The sequence below is a fragment of the Schistocerca nitens genome, chromosome 1 (assembly GCF_023898315.1).
Source record: "Schistocerca nitens isolate TAMUIC-IGC-003100 chromosome 1, iqSchNite1.1, whole genome shotgun sequence".
In the NCBI taxonomy this organism is placed as follows: domain Eukaryota; kingdom Metazoa; phylum Arthropoda; class Insecta; order Orthoptera; family Acrididae; genus Schistocerca; species Schistocerca nitens.
This window is the reverse complement of record NC_064614.1, coordinates 1,202,750,788-1,202,771,997: the sequence shown is the minus strand read 5'-3', so window position 1 is coordinate 1,202,771,997 and position 21,210 is coordinate 1,202,750,788. Positions and strand designations below refer to the sequence as shown.

The following is a 21,210-nucleotide window of genomic DNA, read 5'->3' as shown; positions in this document are numbered from 1 at the left end:
CGCGTCAGCTATGAGAAAACAGAGGTTCAAGAGTGGTGTAAATGAAGAAGGCCGTGAAAGTGTTGAAAATGACAAACGCCCTGTACGTCAAATCGCAAATGAGAAGAAGTGAAAGAAATGACTATGAACATTCACCGAATCACAGTCAGAGAAGTCGCTGACGATGCAAGCATATCTATGCAATGAAACTGTTTGGCTGTTGTGGGTAAATTTGTTCCAAAAGTTTTGAATTTTGAAGGAAAACAGCGGCGAATGTAAGTTGCTCAGCACTCGCATTCTTTTACAAGGACAAATAAGATTAAGAACGCACCGCTGAGAGACGCAAAATCTAATGCAAAATGTCTCGGTAATTTGAAAAAGCGCCAGGGCAAATGTAAAATATGTGGTGGGGAATGTTTTGAAGGCGATAATATTCATAAATATACCCAGCATTAGATCCAGTGTTCACCGCAACATTCCTGTTGCTTCCATTAAAATTGTGCATGGTGCCTTCAATGCCAGGTTACTGTCAACATTTCCTGAAAGTAGTTTGCTGTCCATACGAGTTTCGTCGATATAAAAGGTAAAAGAATTTTCTGACTTGCTCTCTTAATTTCCTTACTTGGATCTAGTATTTACATCGACAGTTCTCTCTACCAGAACCTTTCTTTTACTTAGAGGTTCTTTCAGGTAGGTCTAAATCTTGTTTCATTCAATGTCTTGTGTATGTTATATTTCTGTCAAGAAAAATTGATTTTTAGTTTTACAGCGATAAAAAATTTGCGTAATTTCGGCGCTATGTTGTGATCTACTAGCTAGCAAATTTTGACAGTTTTGTATTACAAAAGAAAACAAAATCAATTACTTGTTTGTAGCGTGCAGGCCGTTGCGGACGAGCGGTTCTAGGCGCTACAGTCTGGAACCGCGCGACCGCTACGGTCGCAGGTTCGAATCCTGCCTAGGGCATGGATGTGTGTGATGTCCTTAGGTTAATTGGGTTTAAGTAGTTCTAAGTCTAGGTGACTGATGACCTCAGATGTTAAGTCCCATAGTGCTTAGAGCCATTTTTTATTTGTAGCGTAATATTTCGTAGTACTCGTGATAGTACGTTCGATATCGTGAAACAGTCGTACAAAGATACACACACTCACTCACACACACACACACACACACACACACACACACACACACACACACACACACACACACACACACTTTCGTCTGGGAAAGGCCACTTCCCCAACCAAGAGCGCTTCTCGCTCATGAGTTTATCGGCAGACTACATGACGTTATTATAAAGGGTGTTCGGAAATTCCCGTTACAAACCCGTAGGACTTATAGAGGGGAGTGAGTACATAATATTTTGAACAGGAACTATGTCCGGAAACGTACCGTTTCCGTTCTACGACGGTTTCAATTCAAATGTGAAACTCATACAGTTCTGCATGAGGAACAGAATTAGCCGTGACGCAGTACAAGTATTATGTGATGGTTCGAGAGGAAATATAACGAAACATCTGTTTACCACTCAGAGACATTTATCGGTATTTATACTTAAAAGTTACGCGTTTACATTATTCCAAAAAAAAAAAAAATAAAGCCCCGGCATACTGTACGTACGAAATTGGACCCACAAATCGGGGGAGTCTTTAGAAAGGGTAGATCATGTTCGGAACAAATACTAAACCTCAAAAACGTCATAGCATACCATAAATCAAGGGCAAAGACATACGTAATCTCCTTTATTGATTTCAAAAAAGCATATGATTCGATTGATAGAGAATATCTATTATGAGTCCGGGAAGAAATGGGTTTGGATAAGAAAACAACAAATATTATAAAAGCGACGCTAACAAATACATTTTCGAAAGTTAAATTTATGGGTGAATTATTGGAACCCTTTGAAATAAAAACGGGAGTGCGACAGGGGGATGGGCTCTCACCGTCGCTGTTCAATTGTGCGCTTGAGAAAGTAGTCAGAGAATGGAACACAAATATTAAGAGTGGTATAAGACTGGGTTGCAAAAAGAAGAACCTTAAAGTAATTTGCATTGTTTTTGCAGATGATATGGCCCTGTCTGCTGAAACAATGGAAGAAGCAGGGGAGCAAATCCTTGTACTAAAGAAACAAGCAGCTAAAATAGGTCTTCACATCTCCTTTGAAAAAACTAAGATATTGACAAAGATCAAGCATTCATGTAAATACCTCAAAGTTCAAGAACAAAAGATTGAAATAGTAAAAGAATTCAAATATCTCGCAGAATGGATTAGTTGGAATGCTGGGGAAAGCAAAGCAATGGAATCCAGAAAAAATAAACTTGAACTGGCCTTCCAACTAACAAAAAATACATACAACAAAAAATCCGCTTTATGGGGGTCCAAAATTACACATTAGAAGACAGTGATTAAGCCAGAAGCACTGTATGCAGCAGAAAGACTAAACATGAATTTCAAAGACCAAATGGAGAAACTTGAGCTAAAGGAAAGAAAAATTTTAAGAAAAATCATAGGACCAAAATTTCAAGACAATAAGATTGTCAGTCCGGAACCACGCGACTGCTACGGCCGCAGGTTCGAATCTTGCCTCGGGCAGGGATGTGTGTGATGTCCTGAGGTTAGTTAGGTTTAAGTAGTTCTAAGTTCTAGGGGACTGATGACCTCAGATGTTAAGTCCCATAGTGCTCAGAGCCATTTGAACCAATTAGATTGTATACATAAAAAATAAAACTCTCTACTAGAAAACTGAAAAACTTTCAGATACTATGCGAAATAGGAGAATAAATTTTTATGGCCATCTTCTCAGAATGAATTCCAACAGATTAACTAAACAAATCTTTGACTTTTTCCGTAACCGCAAAACGAAACCAAACTGGTTTAAATAAACTGAGAAAGACCTAGTCGAATTAAAGATTTCAGAAAATTCACTTATTGATCGAACAGCTAAATTGATTACGAAAGATGAAAACATAAGGTTCCAAGACAAATCTACACCAAAGTCCAAACCCTGCACACGAGAGTCCAAACCTCGGAAGAAGAGAGGAAAAGAAGATCAGAAGAAATGAAGAAATACTGGCCCCTAAGAAAAGAACAACGCGCAAAGAAATGATTGATCCAGCGTACCCCAAAGAGGGTGAAATGAAAGAAGAAGAAGTACGTACGGAACAGTACTGATGCAAGGCAGACGTTAAGTGAAATCAGATGACCGTCTGACGTAGTACGCGCCATCCTGTCTACCTTATTGCATATCAGGACAAAGAACTCTTGAGAGATTTCCTCTAAGCAGACGTGGACGCGTTACGTGTCTGAATTGGAACCGTCGTGAACGGAAACGGTACATTTCCGGACACGGGTTCCTATTCAAAAATATTATGTACTCTCTCCGCTCTACTAGTGCTAGAAGTCTGTGCGGGAATTTCCGAGCACCCTGTATTAGCAGCAGGTTAGAGGAGTGACGTAACAAAGTGGCACAGACAGTGTGCTGGCGGCAGCGCCCCCGCGTTGCTGCAGCGCGACACACAGGTGTGCGCTGCCGGTTGCAGTGCAGGCGGCGCGTGGTGCGTAGCGCCCGCCGCAGCGGCGGCAGTCGATAGCGCTGCGCTAGACGCCGGCCGCCGCATCGATCAGTGGAGGGGCGGCCGCCTCTCTAGCCGCCCCCTCCTCTTCCCCGCCCCCACCCGCCCCCGACGACGCCAGTCGATAAGCGCGCCGCGCACGCCGAGCCCGCGCCAGCTGTGCGGCCGCCGGCTGGGAGCTGCGACATGCCCTGGATCGCTTCCAGCCGCAAAAAGCTGCTTGCCCACCTCTGCAGCCCTCTCGGTGCCACTTAGACGGGCTTCCCGAGATCTAGTAGCTGCTCCAGTGACGTCGCAGGTGTCCGCGGGGCACAGACTCTTCCGCAGCCGTCGCGTTGCCGTCTGGAGCAGCAGTTCTCAAGTGTTTCCGCTCGTATAACGTTTCAAATACGAGGGCTGTGCAGAAAGTAAGTTACTATTGATCGCGAAATGAAAATCACAGTGAAAATCAGAAATGTTTCATTTGTAACAGTTAGCTACACCTTTCAGCTACTTCTCTACGTAGTCGCCGTTCTGACTCAGACATTCGTCGTAGGGTTGTATCAACTTTCCAATACCCTCATCATAGAAGGCAGCCGCCAGTGCTTTCCGCCAATTCTCTACGCTGGCCTAAAGCTCGTTGTCTGTGCCAAAATGTTGTCTTCATAGCCAGTGGTTCGTTTGAGCAGAGATGAAACTCAGTGGGAGACAATTACGGGCTGTATTGTGGGTAATCAAACATTTCCAATTGAAACGATGCAGGAACATCTTCATTGACCCTGCAGAATGAGGCTGAGAATTGTCTTGAAGAAGAAACCGCACGACAGTTATGTAATGTGGGTTGCACAGCTTCATGGGAAAAGTCTCACCAGGCCCTCGTACTTGGCGGTAGACACTTTTTCTATAACATCTTTACGCGCTCACTAAGGAATGAAAAGAGTGACATAATTCTACCTAGAGTCATACTAGAGACACTGCCCAACGCATCTTTGCAAAGCTTTATCGGATTTTCACAGTCGTTTCCATTTCGCGACCGATCGTAACTTTCTTTCTGGACAGCCCTCGTATAATGCGTATCACCCTGACTGTACCTGACATCTCGCCGATGCCTAAACCACAGAAGGACTTGTTTAATAAAGGGGAAGGAAGGAAGAATCAGATGCCGTTCTTGGCTACGAGAATCAGAGAGGTTACTCTGACACGTAGTTCTGAAACAGTTTTCTTCTTCCTCGCATCCATCGCGGTGTGTCTGAGTTATACAAGGTGAACACTAATAAAACCGACAAACTGCAAGGATGGATTTCTGACTGGAAATTGAAGAAAAACTGGTCCTGTGAACATGTCTTCCCAAATGCATCGTTGCCACGCTAAATGGCGCTGACGTATGAACATCCCTCTGACCACGTGCTGAGCGTCCCTTATGTGCTGCAGGCTGTGCGATTGACGCTGAGTACTGTAAGCACCAGACTGGTCCGGTATTGCCGGCCGGGGTGGCCGAGCGGTTCTAGGCGCTTCAGTCTGGAACCACGCGACCGCTACGGTCGCAGGTTCGAATCCTGCCTCGGGCATGGATGTGTGTTCTAAGTTCTAGGGGACTGATGACCTCAGATGATAAGTCCCATAGTGCTCAGAGCCATTTGAACTGGTCCGGTATTAATGTCGGGAACAAGCTGAGATGATGTTTGTGTAAGACCAAGAAAATGGAAACGGTCGAGAGGCAGCTCGGCTACACGAAAACAAGTACCCTGACAGACACCAACCACATCACACAACATTTCAAGCACTTTTTGGGCGTTTGTGTGATCATGGGTCCTTTCAGACAGATGAACGTGCAGGGAGGCGGCACACTGTGTGTACACTAGAGCCGAGTTATTCAGGATATTGAGGCGAACCCTAGAAAAAGCGCCAGACAAGTGGTCCGCCAACATGGTGTAAGCCAAAGTGCGATTGTGTTCATCCTGCATGACAACCGATGCTATCCCTATCACCTGCAGCGGGTGCAAGGATTAACAGCAGCAGAGTTCCCCGTACGGGAAGGATTTTGTCGATGGTTTTTGCACCAGACGATCACAGTTATGGAATTTCTGTTATGAGTCATCTTTACCGACGAAGCAGCTATCCGCATCAATGTGCATAATCGTCATCTGTGGGCTACAGACATGGAAAGTGGTCAGAGCAACTTCATTCGTCAGCGCCATCTATCGCGTTAAAAATGAATTCCGGATACATGTTCGTAGGACCTTTTTTACTCCACTTCCGCGGCCGCTACGGTCGCAGATTCGAATCCTGCCTCGGACATGGATGAGTGTGATGTCCTTAGGTTAGGTTTAAGTAGTTCTAAGTTATAGGTGACTGATGACCTCAGAAGTAAAGTCCCATAGTGCTCAGAGTAATTTGAACCATTTGAACTCCACGTACAGTCAGCAATCCCTCCCCGCGCTTTGTCGGTATTATTAATGTTCATCTTATATATACAGGGTCTCCAAAAATTCAGTGCCTAAACTAACAGAGTTGTTGGAGAAGACAAAAACAAATGTTTTTCGTAAAGTAACCATGTATAAAAAAAACACATGGCGTGAGCACTGGACATATGTAGGTAACAGACGAGTCGAGCAGATTAAAGTCGTAGTGTCTGACGTTGTTACATGTTAGTTTGAGATACGTAGTACGTTGTGATGTCATGCTCTTCGACAGTGAGTCAATAAACAACGTATAGCGCTAGTGCCTGCATAACTGTTGCAGTTACAACATGGAGCGCCACACGTGGGGAGAACTGCGAGACATGCGTTGTGGTTACAGTCCGGTTGAAGGCAGAGAGTCCAGCGAATATAACACGAATGTTTACCTGCACGCAGACGTCCACATCATCACACACTGCATTCCACGCTCTATTTACTCGAGAAGGTGTTTACAGTAGTAACAATTGGCATGTACAATCGGATGAAAACACACGTATTACAGTTGTGCGAGGTCATGAAAGACGTAGGCCGGAGAGTGCTCGACTCAGCTGGCCAATGTACAGTGTTCTTTAAAGTTCACCTGCTGACGTTATTATGAAAGCTCTCTTTAAGTAATAAAAATATGACTGAAGTACTGTTTCTGATTGTAAGATCTGAACTGAAATAATAAATGAACTGTCATAATTAAACTTGTACTGTCGTAATGTGAAGGCAAAGTTGCACTGTAATAATAATTAATTGTCGTAATGTAAAGGGAAGTGTTTCATACTGTAGAAGTTAACAATCTGACTGCAAGAATTTTGTACAGTACAAACAGCCTGAATAATGAACTTTGACATTAAATCTACAATAATTAGTTTTGCAAAACTGAACACGGGTCCCAGAATTAAAAGACAAAGGCAACACAGAAAATCTGTCTCTGAATGATATAGTTGGACCTGACTGAATAAAAAAAAATAAAAAAAAACATCAAAATGTTTAGTCGTTACCTCTATTCTGCGCAAATCTGGATAATGTTTTGCAGTCTGTCTTGCGCGCCGCTATGCTAAAGTTTCAAATTACTGTATCTACACAGAGACAATCGTGAAGTGCAATGAGTTCTCTGTTAGTTGCAAATCGAATTATAAGAGAAATGCAAGCCAAAAAAGGAAATGTGGTCGTAAATAGCAACACAAAGTCTTTTTTTTTTTTTTTTGCATACTGTGAAAAACTGCTCAAGGCTGATTTTAAATTTAATGAACGTCTTAACTCCCAAACAACACACTTTAATATCTAACAAACTCTCAGTACAATAACCAAGTTCGTCCAATGTCCCAGCAATAACAAAAAAAGTAACATTAATATATAATATTTACCTCCGACATTCCACTTCTGGTATACACTTAGTTCTATTTAACTTCCTCCTTCACAAATCAATTTTCGTTACAATATTAATATAATCATGTTCATTAAACACATTGATTAATTAAGACTTTACATTTCAAACATAACATTACTATCACTTCCTCACTCTAACATACCAAAGATAATAAGCTAACTTCTGCGATACAGATTTACAACATTGCTGCTCTCTCACAATCGATTAAGATACCAAAATTATACGTGACATCTATCAACTGGAGGAGGTATCCGAAGAAATAAAAAGAAGTGTGTGTTTTCAGCATAATGGGGCCCCAGAGCAATTTGCACAACCAGTCTGAGCAGTAATAAGCAGTACTTTTGGCAGTCGGTGGATCAGTCTTGGAGCACCTGTGAATTCACTTGCACCTCAGTGGACGTCTTACTCTGGGGCTACACGAAAGACGACGTATATTCTAACCATGTTTACTCGGAGGCGTCTTTAGTCCCAAGAAGTCTTGTAGCAGCCGACAAGTACAGAACACACCACGCGTTTTCCACCGAACACGGGACTACCTGCTAAGTCGATAGCGGCTCTGTGATGAGATTACTGGTACCTTTGACCACTTATTGTGATGTAATAGTGATCAGAGCAATGAAGCAGTGAAAACATTTAGCACTGTTTTATTCTCAATCACACACAATAACCACCTGCATACTGAGTACAACAATATGTGCTTCTGACATATGGTTGCTTTTCGAAATACATTTGTTTTTGTCTCCTGAAACATCGCTGTTAGTTTGGGCACTGAATTTTTGAACAACCTGAATAACTGCAAATATATCTATTGACGATTGAGGACAGTGTGCTGAACAACATTACATCAGTAGTTACGTCATTTGCAGACTAATAATTAGAACTATTAGGAGCAGTATGTTTTTGTGTTGATTAGTACCTCCATGTACATATGGCAAGAAGGAGCCACTAATTCTTATTTTCACCTATGCAGCAGGCCGGATGTTGAATAGTAGGTGCATGGACGCAAAACAGTTAGTCTACACTGACAGGCGTAGTCCACTTAGTTATGCAGTTACGATCATTCGGAAAATGTCAAGTAGTAAATTATGTGGCATGTCTGTAGTAAGTCTGTTAGATGTAGAGAAAAACAACAACACACTGAAGTTATTGCATATTAAAGGTATGAATGATAATAGTATCTACAGTTATACCCCTAACACTCTCTCAACCTTGGAAGAGAAGTGGGAAGTGGGCTGTTTTCCAAGAATAGATTTCAAAATGTCCATGAAGATTTAAAAAAGGACTGGACTGAGGGGGGAACCCATAGCTAGGCCATCTAACTGTTTGTGCATCTTGCCATTTAAATGGAAATAATTTTATATTAGGCCGTATATAGTTAACCTTATGTCAACTGGGTTAGCTCTCGATATAAATAGTAAGTCTGTGAGAATGTTGAGGCACACTTGTGCGGATATGTTAGTAAACAAGTTGCTGACATGAAAAGAAACTAGCTTGGTAGTATGGGGGATTTGGACAGATTTTAACTTGTTCACTAAGTGAACTGAATTAAGAAAACAGTGACTAGGTTTAAACTTGGTTTTTGATTTTGTCTCGCAGGCCAGCATGCACCCACTTGAAGGAACACCATAAGGCCCGAAAACTTAGAAAATAAGACTCTACTTCTGTAGACAGCCTGCTTAAAGAAGTCCACAACTACAAGATCCAATAAGAAGTTTCACATCACACTCATAAAGAGAGGAAGATGAACTGCTACCAGAAGGCTTTCGACGTCGTTCTTCACAAGCGTCTTTTAACCAAACTGCGTGCCTACGGAGTATCGCCTCAGTTATGCGACCGGATTGGTGATTTCCTGTCAGAAAGGTCACAGTTCGTAGTAATAGACGAAAGTCATCGAGTAAAACAGAAAGTAATATCCAGCGTTTCCCAAGGAAGTGCTATAGGCCCTTTATTGTTCCTGATCTATATTAACGACATAGGAGACAATCTGAGTTGCCGTCTTAGATTGTTTGCAGATGATGCTGTCATTTACCGTCTTGTAAAGTCATCAGATGATCAAAACAACTTGCAAAATGATTTAGCTAAGATATCTGTATGGTGCGAAAAGTGGCAATTGACCCTGAATAAAGAAAAGTGTGAAGTTATTCACATGAGTACTAACAGAAATCAGCTAAATATCGATTACGCGATAAGTCACACAAATCTGAAGGCTGTGAATCCAGCTAAAAAGTTAGGGATTACAATTACAAATAACCTAAATGGAAACGATCACACAGATAATATTGTGGGTAGAGCAAAGCAAAGGCTGCGATCCATTGGCAGAACATTTAGAAGGTGCAAGAGGTCTACTAAAGAGACTGCTTACACCACGTTTGTCCGCCCTATTCTGGAGTATTGCTGTGCGGTGTGGGATCAGCATCAGGTGGGACTGACGGATGACATCGAAAAAACACAATGAAGGGCAGCTCGTTTTGTATTATCGCGAAATAGGGGAGATAGTGTCACAGACATGATACGTGAATTGGAGTGGCGATCATTAAAACAAAGGCGTTTTTCGTTGCGACGGGATCTTCTCAGGAAATTTCAATCACCAGTTTTCTCCTCCGATTGCGAAAACATTCTGTTGGCACCCACCTACAGAGGGAGAAGTGATCATCACGACAAAATAAGAGAAATCAGGGCTCGCACAGAAAAATTTAAGTGCTCGATTTTCCCGCGTGCCGTTCGAGAGTTCAACGGTAGAGAGACAGCTTGAAGGTGGTTCATTGAACCCTCTGCCAGGCACTTTATTGTGAATAGCAGAGTAATCACGTAGATGTAGATGTTGAAATTATGGCAATTAATAAACATATGTCCATTTACCCAGTACTGAATGATCACAGTTCCGTTGTTTGCAGATACCACTCATAACTAACTACTACTCACAACCCCATAACGATTCTGTAAACTACCTCACTTACTCACATGCCCCCGTTTTCCTCTTTTTGAGTTACTACAGTTTCATTTTCCCCTTCAAAAATTTTTGTTTTGTATAATCACAGCTGATTCATTTACTTGCTTAATGCCACTTGTATGTCTTACCTGTCCATAGTGTTAGACCCGTTAATGACAAGATTATATTGTTCAGCCAATCCACTGGAACATGTCAGCAAAATTTATTGTTCAATTTATTTTATTCTCAGAACAATTGGTGCAATTTATTATGAAGCTGATTATTTAAAATGCGTTTCATTTTATCTAAGTTCAATAATTTTACATCGCATTTTCACTGAAATAATTCCTCATGTTTAAGTCCTAAATCAAACACTGACAATTGTCATCTCTGGAAACCATGCGAGATACTCTGTAGATGCACTAGCTTAAAATCGTTGATCCTATAAAAATTTATCTTTGTACCTGATGATGGCATAACAGCCCGAAACCGGTTCGTAAAATAAATAATAAATATTGTAGAATATTACACAAGTGCCACATGTGTTTTTATTCATAACGCACAGGATGGGGCGAACAAAAGTGGCTCGAGTGGATACTACAGGACGTGAATGTACGGATATGCAAGTGGTCAGAGGAACTTCATTCGTCATCGCAATCTACCGTGGTGAAAATGCTTGCCGGAGACACGCCATGACGTATGCAGCACATTTGCGCCTACCACGTGATCAACACCGGTTCAGAGTGTAGTGCGGGATATGTCAGTGTGCAAAGTGGACGACGATACTCGCAGTGGGGCAGCGGGTGTTCGCTGTCGAAAGTTGCGTGACAACGAAGCTGTGAAAACGGTGTGGTCAGTTGTTTGCTGAGAAGTTTAATGGTGTCAAAGTGCCAGCAGAAAGTGCCATGCAACGCTTAGTTCGCAAATGGCGTCAGACAGGATCTGTTTTGAACAAGTCAGAAAACATTCCACAACCTGCCCGCAAAAAAAAAAAAAAAAAATGGCTGCAGTTCACCAGAAAATGCTTTAGAGCCCTACCATATCAACCCGACGCCCGACGCAGTAAACCGACGTATGACGTCGATGATGCGAACGAATACTCCATCTGAACCTGCACAGGCATCCCTACGGTGTGTCTGCTGTTCATGCATTAAAAGCAGCAGATGTTCCTAAGCGCCTCCAGTTTTGTGAGTGGCTGATCACTGAGATGACAATGAATGGTTTGGACATGAAGTTCTTCATATCTGATTAAGCTCGGTTTCATCTGAGTGGTTACGTCAGCTCATAGAATCACAGATTATGGGCAGCGGAGAATCCGCATAACTTGCACGAAACACTCTTGCATGATCAGAAGTTTGGGTTTTGGTGTGCAGTGTCTGCGCACCGCATTACTAGTCCCATCTTCTGTCATCAGACGATGACTTCAGCGCTTTACATTGCCAACATTTTGAAATCATTTATGGCAGCATTAACGGAGGAGGAAAAGACTTACAGTTACTTGCATCAGGATGGAGCAACTGCCCATGCACCCGACCGAACGTTGGAGCACATTAACACAATCTTGACGCCTGACATAGATTTTAGCAGAGGTCAATCTGGTCGCGGCCCTAGATGGCCAGCCAAGTCACCTGATCTGTCAGTGTGCTGTTGCTTTGTGTGGGGAGCCTTTGTTTCGAAGGTGTATCGCAACAATCATCGAAGTCTTCAAGAACCGCAGCACAGCATTTCGGATGAGACTGCAGCAACTCCAGCAGGCCAGTTTCTATCCGCCTTCATCGACTTCCTAATCAGTGCCCAAAAGGACCAAGAGATGAATGGTGGTCACTTTCAAGATCTGATACAGTCGGGTTAGTACTGTATTTTCTTCCCTCTGTTGTATTTCTTTGTACCCTGGAGCTCTGTGTTTCGGGACATTTTTATTTGCCTCACCCTGTGTAAAATGTTCTCTCAAGAACAGACGAAACAGTCAGTCACAGGAATCAAATATTTGTTGAGAAGCCTATTCGGCAATCTACAAGGTGGTGTGAAGAACAAAAGAACAAACACGATGAACTGATGGAGAGGTTTTGGAAGGAAAAGAAGAAAAGACATGCTAAATTTGTTAAAATACACTCCTCAGCTAGGTGCGACAAATTAAAAAAAGTAATTAACTCGCTCTCCCAATGACACTCTTTTACTGCTATCTTAACGCGAGATTCAATTGAAATTCACGCCTGGGCTTCGAAACAATACATAGGTAAACTTTGTCATTAAAACACGCTAATTGTCAGGAATGGGAAACCGCCGGACAGGAGAACAATTTTTATTGGTTTATTTGAACTGTAACTGGATGAATTTTATATTTTATTGTAGGTAACGAGTAAATTCATTTGAACAGTACACAACGTTTGGATTGCACTCTCAGGGTCACTGTGTATGGGTGCTCGAATTAGATATGGCTTTTGAGGCATTGTTTCTGGATAAAGCAGAGGATGTTTGAAGAGTCTGAAGCCTGCAACAAAGCTCTTGAACACTCTCCATCAGATATGTTCAGAATATAATGCGTTTCCAATGTCTGTAACAGAAGTTTTTAAGGTTTAACGCAAGCGTCGCTCCTTCATTTGCACCGCAATGTGGTGGTTAACCAGGTTGTGCATTTATTTCTGGTAATCGAAAAGCTTGTTTCAAAATTTTTGTCAGTGACTCCCACCACGAACTGCATAAATGTTTATTTATATTCTCCTAAATGTATAATTAAGTGAAGTTTAACCTGTTTTTGCTCGTTAGAGTGTGAATCAGTCCCTCTCTCTGCATGTCTGGGACACTGGCTCTCGACGTCGCAACTTTTTACATAGTTCGCTTTGCGAAATAACCCGTCTTCTACTTTCATGAACGGTCTTCTCCCGAATCGCTACATACAGTTTGACAGTCGTCTCTACTTCCTAAAACAAGCACAGGAACTCTCCTCGGTCTTCTGTATCTAACAGGGTTCATTTCAAAATGGCTCTGAGCACTATGGGACTCAACTGCTGTGGTCATAAGTCCCCTAGAACTTAGAACTACTTAAACCTAACTAACCTAAGGACAGCACACAACACCCAGCCATCACGAGGCAGAGAAAATCCCTGACCCCGCCGGGAATCGAACCCGGGAACCCGGGCGTGGGAAGCGAGAACGCTACCGCACGACCACGAGATGCGGGCAGGGTTCATTTACTGAATGAAGTACACACAAATTTTCCAAAGCAGGATATCTGACTCACGACGTCATTGAATGTAAAGCCATTATAAGTGCTATAAGTTATTTTCAATCATTCTCAAATCTGAACCCTCTATTTTCTGTTTGGATTTTGATACGAATAGCTCCAGATTACTAGACGCCTCGTGAAGAGGTTTTTCAGAGATAGTTGTTGTTCCTCAAAGTGCACTACTGAGTCACCACGTTTTGTCTTCGAAGATGATTCTCATGTATAACGATCGAGATCGAATGATATTAATGACACACAAAGCCATTGTTATTCCCACACTACTATGTGGAAGCTAGGAATAGATAAACAGAAGAAAACTGGTAGTCACTTAGGTAGAGTGGGTCACGCTCATATTTCCAGAAACATGTCTAACCAGTCGATGGTCAATGGTACGTACGTACACCACTGAGACGACCAACGTGAAGATGAAAATACCTTTAGTTGGTTGTTTGGGGAAGGGAATCAAACAGCGAGGTCATCGGTCCCAACGGATTAGAGAAGGAAGGGAAAGGAATTGAGCTGTGCCCTTTCAAAGGAACCATCCAGGCGTTTGCCCTAAGCCTGATTTGAGGAAATCATGGAAAACCTAAATCAGGATGGGCGGACGCGGATTTGAACCGTCGTCCTCCAGAATGCGAGTCCAGTGTGCTGAACACTGCGCCACCTCACTCGTTGATACCTTTAGTAAGAAGTAGAAGCTACTGAAGTACTTACACTCAGCATTTTGTGAAACAGTTTGGAAACTTCTTGACTAGCGCAGTAACTGCATATCACGTTTGAATTGTTTGTTTTAACTCCTTGTCTCCACAAGCGGTGAGTTTACGAACGTCTTAATGCATTTCAGTGTGCACAACCCCAAGGTTTCCCTGGTCGGTACTAAGGATTCTCTTATGCCACTGAGTGCTCGTCTCCAAACGTTTGACGAGATACGTAAGTTGCGAACGAGTGCCTGCTCTTCCTTTCAGTAAGCAACCCCTCTTTTATTTATTGTGGAACACAGCGAAAATAAAAAATTTCCATAATCGAAAAAAGTATTTATTCAGTTGTTATTTCATTTTAAAATCTAATTTAGAATGCTTTGTAGAATGTAACAAGCATACATCCAAAAAAATTCTGTTATTTCAAGCTCTAAACATATTTGGTCCACGAAACGGTCTTATCTGCTTTTGTTATCGCCCTTACTTTTGCTATCGTTTCCGGCGTTTGAAAGCCATTCAAATCAAAGGATTTAATCTGAAAATAAATGTATTTTGAAATTTTAAATGAGTAATGCGCAGAGGCCATGCTGTAGAACGCAGCTGATGGGCGGTTACATAATATTAAACATTTAAATTTGTAACCTGCAAATATGTGCCGCAAATACTATCCGGAGAAATTACGCGAATTGTTAGAAAACTGTGGAATATAGCAATTATTAATTGTGAATGACAGCTAAAGAACATTTGTAAATAACATCTGCAGAGCAGAACTTCTACGAAAAGTAATGGTGCGTTAAATTTGTGATCAGTTGTAAAGGTTCTGACACGCTGTAGAGCCTTCTTTATTGGACTGTGCTATCCATTATTTGTCAACTATTATACACTAAGTCACTAAATAATTAGAAAAATTATACATACATTTCCTGGTTTGATTTAAAGTTGTAAATTACTGAAAATTTTTGTAGTATTAAGTATATCCCAAATGCACACATATTCCTAACGGAGCCAAAAAAATTGATGTGTACAGGGGTTGGACAAAAATATGGAAAAACCGTGAGAAATTCATGCTTGAACGTAAATGCAGATGCTGGCCAAAGCCGCCTGTTGCGCTGTTGTACACTGAAGCGCCAAAGTCACTGCTTTAGGCATGAGTATTCAAATACAGAGATACGTAAACACACAGAATACGGCGCTGCGGTCGGCAGCGCCTACATAAGTGAACAAGTGTCTGGCGCAGCTGTTAGATCGCTTACTGCTGCTACAATGGCAGGTTGTCAAGATTTAAGTTAGTTTGAACGTGGTGTTATTGTCGGCGCACGAGCGATAGGGCACAGCATCTCCGAGGTAGCGGTGATGTGGGGATTTTCGCGTACGACCATTTTACGAGTGTACCGTGAATATTAGGAATCCGGCAAAGCATCAAATCTCCGACATCGCTTCGGCCGGGAAAAGATCCTGCAAGAACGGCACCAACAACGACTGAAGAGAATCGTTCAACGTGACAGAAGTGCAATCCTTCTGCAAATTGCTCCAGATTTCAATGCTGGGCCATCAACAAGTGTTAGCATGCGAACAGTTCGTTGAACGAAACGCCACCTATATAGGCTTTCGGGGCCGAAGGCCCACTCGTGCACCCTTGATGACTGCACGAAACAAAGTTTTACGCCTCGCCTGGGTCCATCAACACCGACATTGGACTGTTGATGACTGGAATCGTGTTGCCTGGTCGGAAAAGTCTCGTTTCAAATTGTATCGAACGGATGGACGCGTACGGGTATGGAGACAACCTCATGACTCCATGGACCCTGCATGTCAGCAGGGGACTTTCAAACTGATGGAGGCTCTGTAATGGTATGGGGCGTGTGCAGTTTGAGTGATATGGGAATCCTGATACTTCTAGATACGACTGTGACAAGTGATTCGTACATAAGCGTTGTGTTGATCACCTGCATGCTTTCATTTCCATTGAGAATTCCGACGGACTTGGGCAATTCCAGCAGGACAATGGGACACCGTACACGTCCAGAGTTGCTACAGTGTGGCTCCAGGAACATTCTTCTGAGTTTAAACACATTCGCTGACCACCAAACTCCGCAGACATGAACATTATTGAGCGCATCTGTAATGCCTTGCAACGTGCTATTGAGAACAGATCTCCATCCCCTCGTTCTCTTACGGATTTATGGACGGCTCTGTAGTATTCACTGTGTCAGTTCCTTCCAGCACTACTTCAGACATTAGTCAAGTCCATGCCACGTCCTGTTTCAGCACTTCTGCGTACTCGCCGGGGCTCTATACGATATTAGGCGGTGTACCAGTCTCTTTGGCTCTTCAGTGTATTTCAGCACAAACGGCACCTGTACAGTGTCCTCAACACATTGCAAGTGCCAGTCGCGGTCAAGACAGTGTTCTGTGTAGTTTGTGAGTGCATTATGTCGAAGCTAAGTGAATTCGAACGTGGGCCGATCGTTGGTGCTCCTATGGTGGGTAACACCGCAAACAAGGTGGCCGAAGAATTCGGTGTTTCAAGAGACACCGTATCGAAGATAATATCACATACAGGGAAAACGGAAAAGCGTCATCCGCTAAGTTACACTACTGGCAATTAAAATTGCTACACCACGAAGATGATGTGCTACAGACGCGAAATTTAACCGACAGGAAGAAGATGTTGTGATACGCAAACGATTAGCTACTCAGAGCATTCACACAAGGTTGGCGCCGGTGGCGACACCTACAACGTGCTGACATGAGCAAAGTTTCCAACCGATTTCTCATACACAAACATCAGTTGACCGGCGTTGCCTGGTGAAATGATGTTGTGATGCCTCGTGTAAGGAGGAGAAATGCGTACCATCACGTTTCGGACTTTGATAAAGGTCGGATTGTAGCCTATCGCGATTGCGGTTTTACGAATCGCGACATTGCTGCTCGCGTTGGTCGAGATCCAATGACTGTTAGCAGAATATGGAATCGGTGGGTTCAGGAGGGTAATACGGAACGCCGTGCTGGATCCCAACGGCCTCGTATCACTAGCAGTCGAGATGACTGGCATCTTATCTGAATGGCTGTAACGGATCGTGCAGCCACGTCTCGATCCCTGAGTCAACAGATGGGGACGTTTGCAAGACAACAACCATCTGCACGAACAGTTCGACGACGTTTGCAGCAGCATGGACTATCAGCTCGGAGACCATATCTGCGGTTACCCTTGATACTGCATCACAGACAGGAGCGCCTGCGATGGTGTACTCAACGACGAACCTGGGTGAACGAATAGCAAAACGTCATTTTTTCTGATGAATCCAGGTACTGTTTACAGCATCATGATGGTCGCATCCATGTTTGGCGACATCGCGATGAACGCACATTGGTAGCGTGTATTCGTCATCGCCATACTGGCGTATCACCCGGCGTGATGGTATGGGGTGCCATTGGTTACACGTCTCGGTCACCTCTTCTTCGCATTGACGGCACTTTGAACAGTGGACGTTACATTTCAGATGTGTTACGACCCGTGGCTCTACCCTTCATTCGATTCCTGCGAAACCCTACATTTCAGCACGATAATGCACGACCGCATGTTGCAGGTCCTGTACGGGCCTTTCTGGATACAGAAAACGTTCGACTACTGCCCTGGCCAGCACGTTCTCCAGATCTCTCACCAATTGAAAACGTCTGGTCAATGGTGGCCGAGCAACTGGCTCGTCACAATACGCCAGTCACTACTCTTGATGAACTGTGGTATCGTGTTGAAGCTGCATGGGTAACTGTACCTGTACACGCCATTCAAGCTCTGTTTGACTCAATGCCCAGGCGTATCAAGGCCGTTATTACGGCCAGAGGTGGTTGTTCTGGGTACTGATTTCTCAGGATCTATGTACCCAAACTGCGTGAAAATGTAATCACATGTCAGTTCTAGTATAATATATTTGTCCAATGAATACCCGTTTACCATCTGCATTTCTTCTTGGTGTAGGAATTTTAATGGCCAGTAGTGTACTAAGCACACGAAAGTGTCCGTTCAGTGATCGTGATGGACGGTTATGGAAGAGGATTTTGATGAAGAATAAGAGAGAGGACGACAGTTTCAAAAGTCACTGCAGAACCGAATACCGCAGTCACGAACCGTATCAGCACCAAAACAAGGGTGCTATATGAGCAGGGAACTGAAGGGCGAGCTGGAATTCGAAAACGGCTGTTCGTGATGCGCATGCCCGTAACAAGAGAACGTAGCGCCGAAGCCATAAAATATGGTCGCTGCAGCAAAAGAAGAATGTAATTTGATCGTATGATTCATGTTTCACACTTTCACCAGCTTCAGGCCGAGTTTGCATCGGAAGAGTGAAACATGGTGAGGGTTCAGTGGCGATTTGATCAGTCAGATTGTCGTATTCCATGGGCCTCTGAAAGGCTGCATGACTGCCAAGGATTATGCGACCATTTTGGCTGATCAGGTCCATCCCATGGTAGAATGAGTCTTTCCCAATAGTATTGCTGTTTTCCAAGATGACAGGGCCGCTGTTCACACAGCTCGCGTCGTCCAGGTCGGGCTATTGGAGGACGAGGTCGAACTGTCACATATCCCCTGGCCACCATAGTCACCAGATCTCAATATTATGGAGCCTTTGTGGTTTACTTTGGACAGAAGGGTGCGTAATGGCTATCTACCTCCATCATCGTTTCCTGAATTTTCTACTATTTTGCTGGATGACTGATATAAAATTCCACTAAAAACCGTACATCACCCGTAATTATCCATTCCGAATAGACTGGACGCTGTTACGAATGCCAGCGATTTTCCTACAGCTTATTAAGCGTGGTAATGTGTTTTTTGTGTTTCCATATTTTTGTCCATCCCTTGTAGTTATGAGAAACCGAAGATCAGTAGGTGAAATAACACGAGAGCTCCCCAAAATCGCGTGCTTTCGTTGGGATGTACAGCGTCTGTTTACAAACCGGAAATCTGCTGTATTCGTTGACCACAATCTTACGAACCTGGGAGAGAGGGCGCTTCGGTCGGCTTATCCAGAGTCAAGGAGTAGTTGGAGTTGATGGTATATGCCTAAGGCATATATCGATATTTTTCCAAAATGTGTCGATATACGCCGGCGATACTTTTCCTCCGAAATGGCAATAACGAGTGCCGGTACCTTTATTTTTTATTATATTTTTTTCGCAATTTTAGAAAAAGGTCCATGAAACATGGATCTTGCTGTTGGTGGGGAGGCTTGCGTGCCTCAGCGATACAGATAGCCGTACCGTAGGTGCAACCACAACGGAGGGGTATCTGTTGAGAGGCCAGACAAACATGTGGTTCCTGAAGAGGGGCAGCAGCCTTTTCAGTAGTTGCAGGGGCAACAGTCTGGATGATTGACTGATCTGGCCTTGTAACATTAACCAAAACGGCCTTGCTGTGCTGGTACTGCGAACGGCTGAAAGCAAGGGGAAACTACAGCCGTAACTTTTCCCGAGGACATGCAGCTTTACTGTATGATTAAATGATGATGGCGTCCTCTTGGGTAAAATATTCCGGAGGTAAAATAGTCCCCCATTCGGATCTCCGGGCGGGGACTACTCAAGAGGATGCTGTTATCAGGAGAATGAAAACTGGCGTTCTAGGGGTCGGAGCGTGGAATGTCAGATCCCTTAATCGGGCAGGTAGGTTAGAAAATTTAAAAAGGGAAATGGATAGGTTAAAGTTAGATATAGTGGGAATTAGTGAAGTTCGGTGGCAGGAGGAACAAGACTTCTGGTCAGGTGACTACAGAGTTATAAACACAAAATCAAATAGGGGTAATGCAGGAGTAGGTTTAATAATGAATAGGAAAATAGGAATGCGGGTAAGCTACTACAAACAGCATAGTGAACGCATTATTGTGGCCAAGATAGATACCAAGCCCACACCTACGACAGTAGTACAAGTTTATATGCCAACTAGCTCTGCAGATGACGAAGAAATTGAAGAAATGTATGATGAAATAAAAGAAATTATTGAGATAGTGAAGGGAGACGAAAATTTAATAGTCATGGGTGACTGGAATTCGAGTGTAGGAAAAGGGAGAGAAGGAAACATAGTAGGTGAATATGGATTGGGGCTAAGAAATGAAAGAGGAAGCCGCCTGGTAGAATTTTGCACAGAGCATAACTTAGTCATAGCTAACACTTGGTTTAAAAATCATGAAAGAAGGTTGTATACATGGAAGAACCCTGGAGATACTAAAAGGTATCAGATAGATTATATAATGGTAAGACAGAGATTTAGGAACCAGGTTTTAAATTGTAAGACATTTCCAGGGGCAGATGTGGACTGTGACCACAATCTATTGGTTATAACCTGTAGATTAAAACTGAAGAAACTGCAAAATGGTGGGAATTTAATGAGATGGGACCTGGATAAACTGAAAGAACCAGAGGTTGTAGAGAGTTTCAGGGAGAGCATAAGGGAACAATTGACAGGAATGGGGGAAAGAAATGCAGTAGAAGAAGAATGGGTAGCTCTGAGGGATGAAGTAGTCAAGGCAGCAGAGGATCAAGTAGGTAAAAAGACGAGGGCTAGTAGAAATCTTTGGGTAACGGAAGAAATATTGAATTTAATTGATGAAAGGAGAAAATATAAAAATGCAGTAACTGAAGCAGGCAAAAAGGAATACAAACGTCTCAAAAATGAGATCGACAGGAAGTGCAAAATGGCTAACCAGGGATGGCTAGAGGACAAATGTAAGGATGTAGAGGCTTGTCTCACTAGGGGTAAGATAGATACTGCCTACAGGAAAATTAAAGAGACCTTTGGAGAGAAGAGAACCACTTGTATGAATATCAAGAGCTCAGATGGCAACCCAGTTCTAAGCAAAGAAGGGAAGGCAGAAAGGTGGAAGGAGTATATAGAGGGTCTATACAAGGGCGATGTACTTGAGGACAATATTATGGAAATGGAAGAGGATGTAGATGAAGATGAAATGGGAGATACGATACTGCGTGAAGAGTTTG

The 21,210-nt window shown here is 43.0% G+C and overlaps 1 protein-coding gene across 1 annotated transcript in view; it reads right to left on the bottom strand.

The window, feature by feature from the left end:
* Positions 1 to 21,210, bottom strand: part of LOC126239558 (uncharacterized) — a 608,509-nt gene that overhangs the window by 440,759 nt on the left and 146,540 nt on the right. The gene's annotated exons all lie outside the window — the stretch shown is intronic.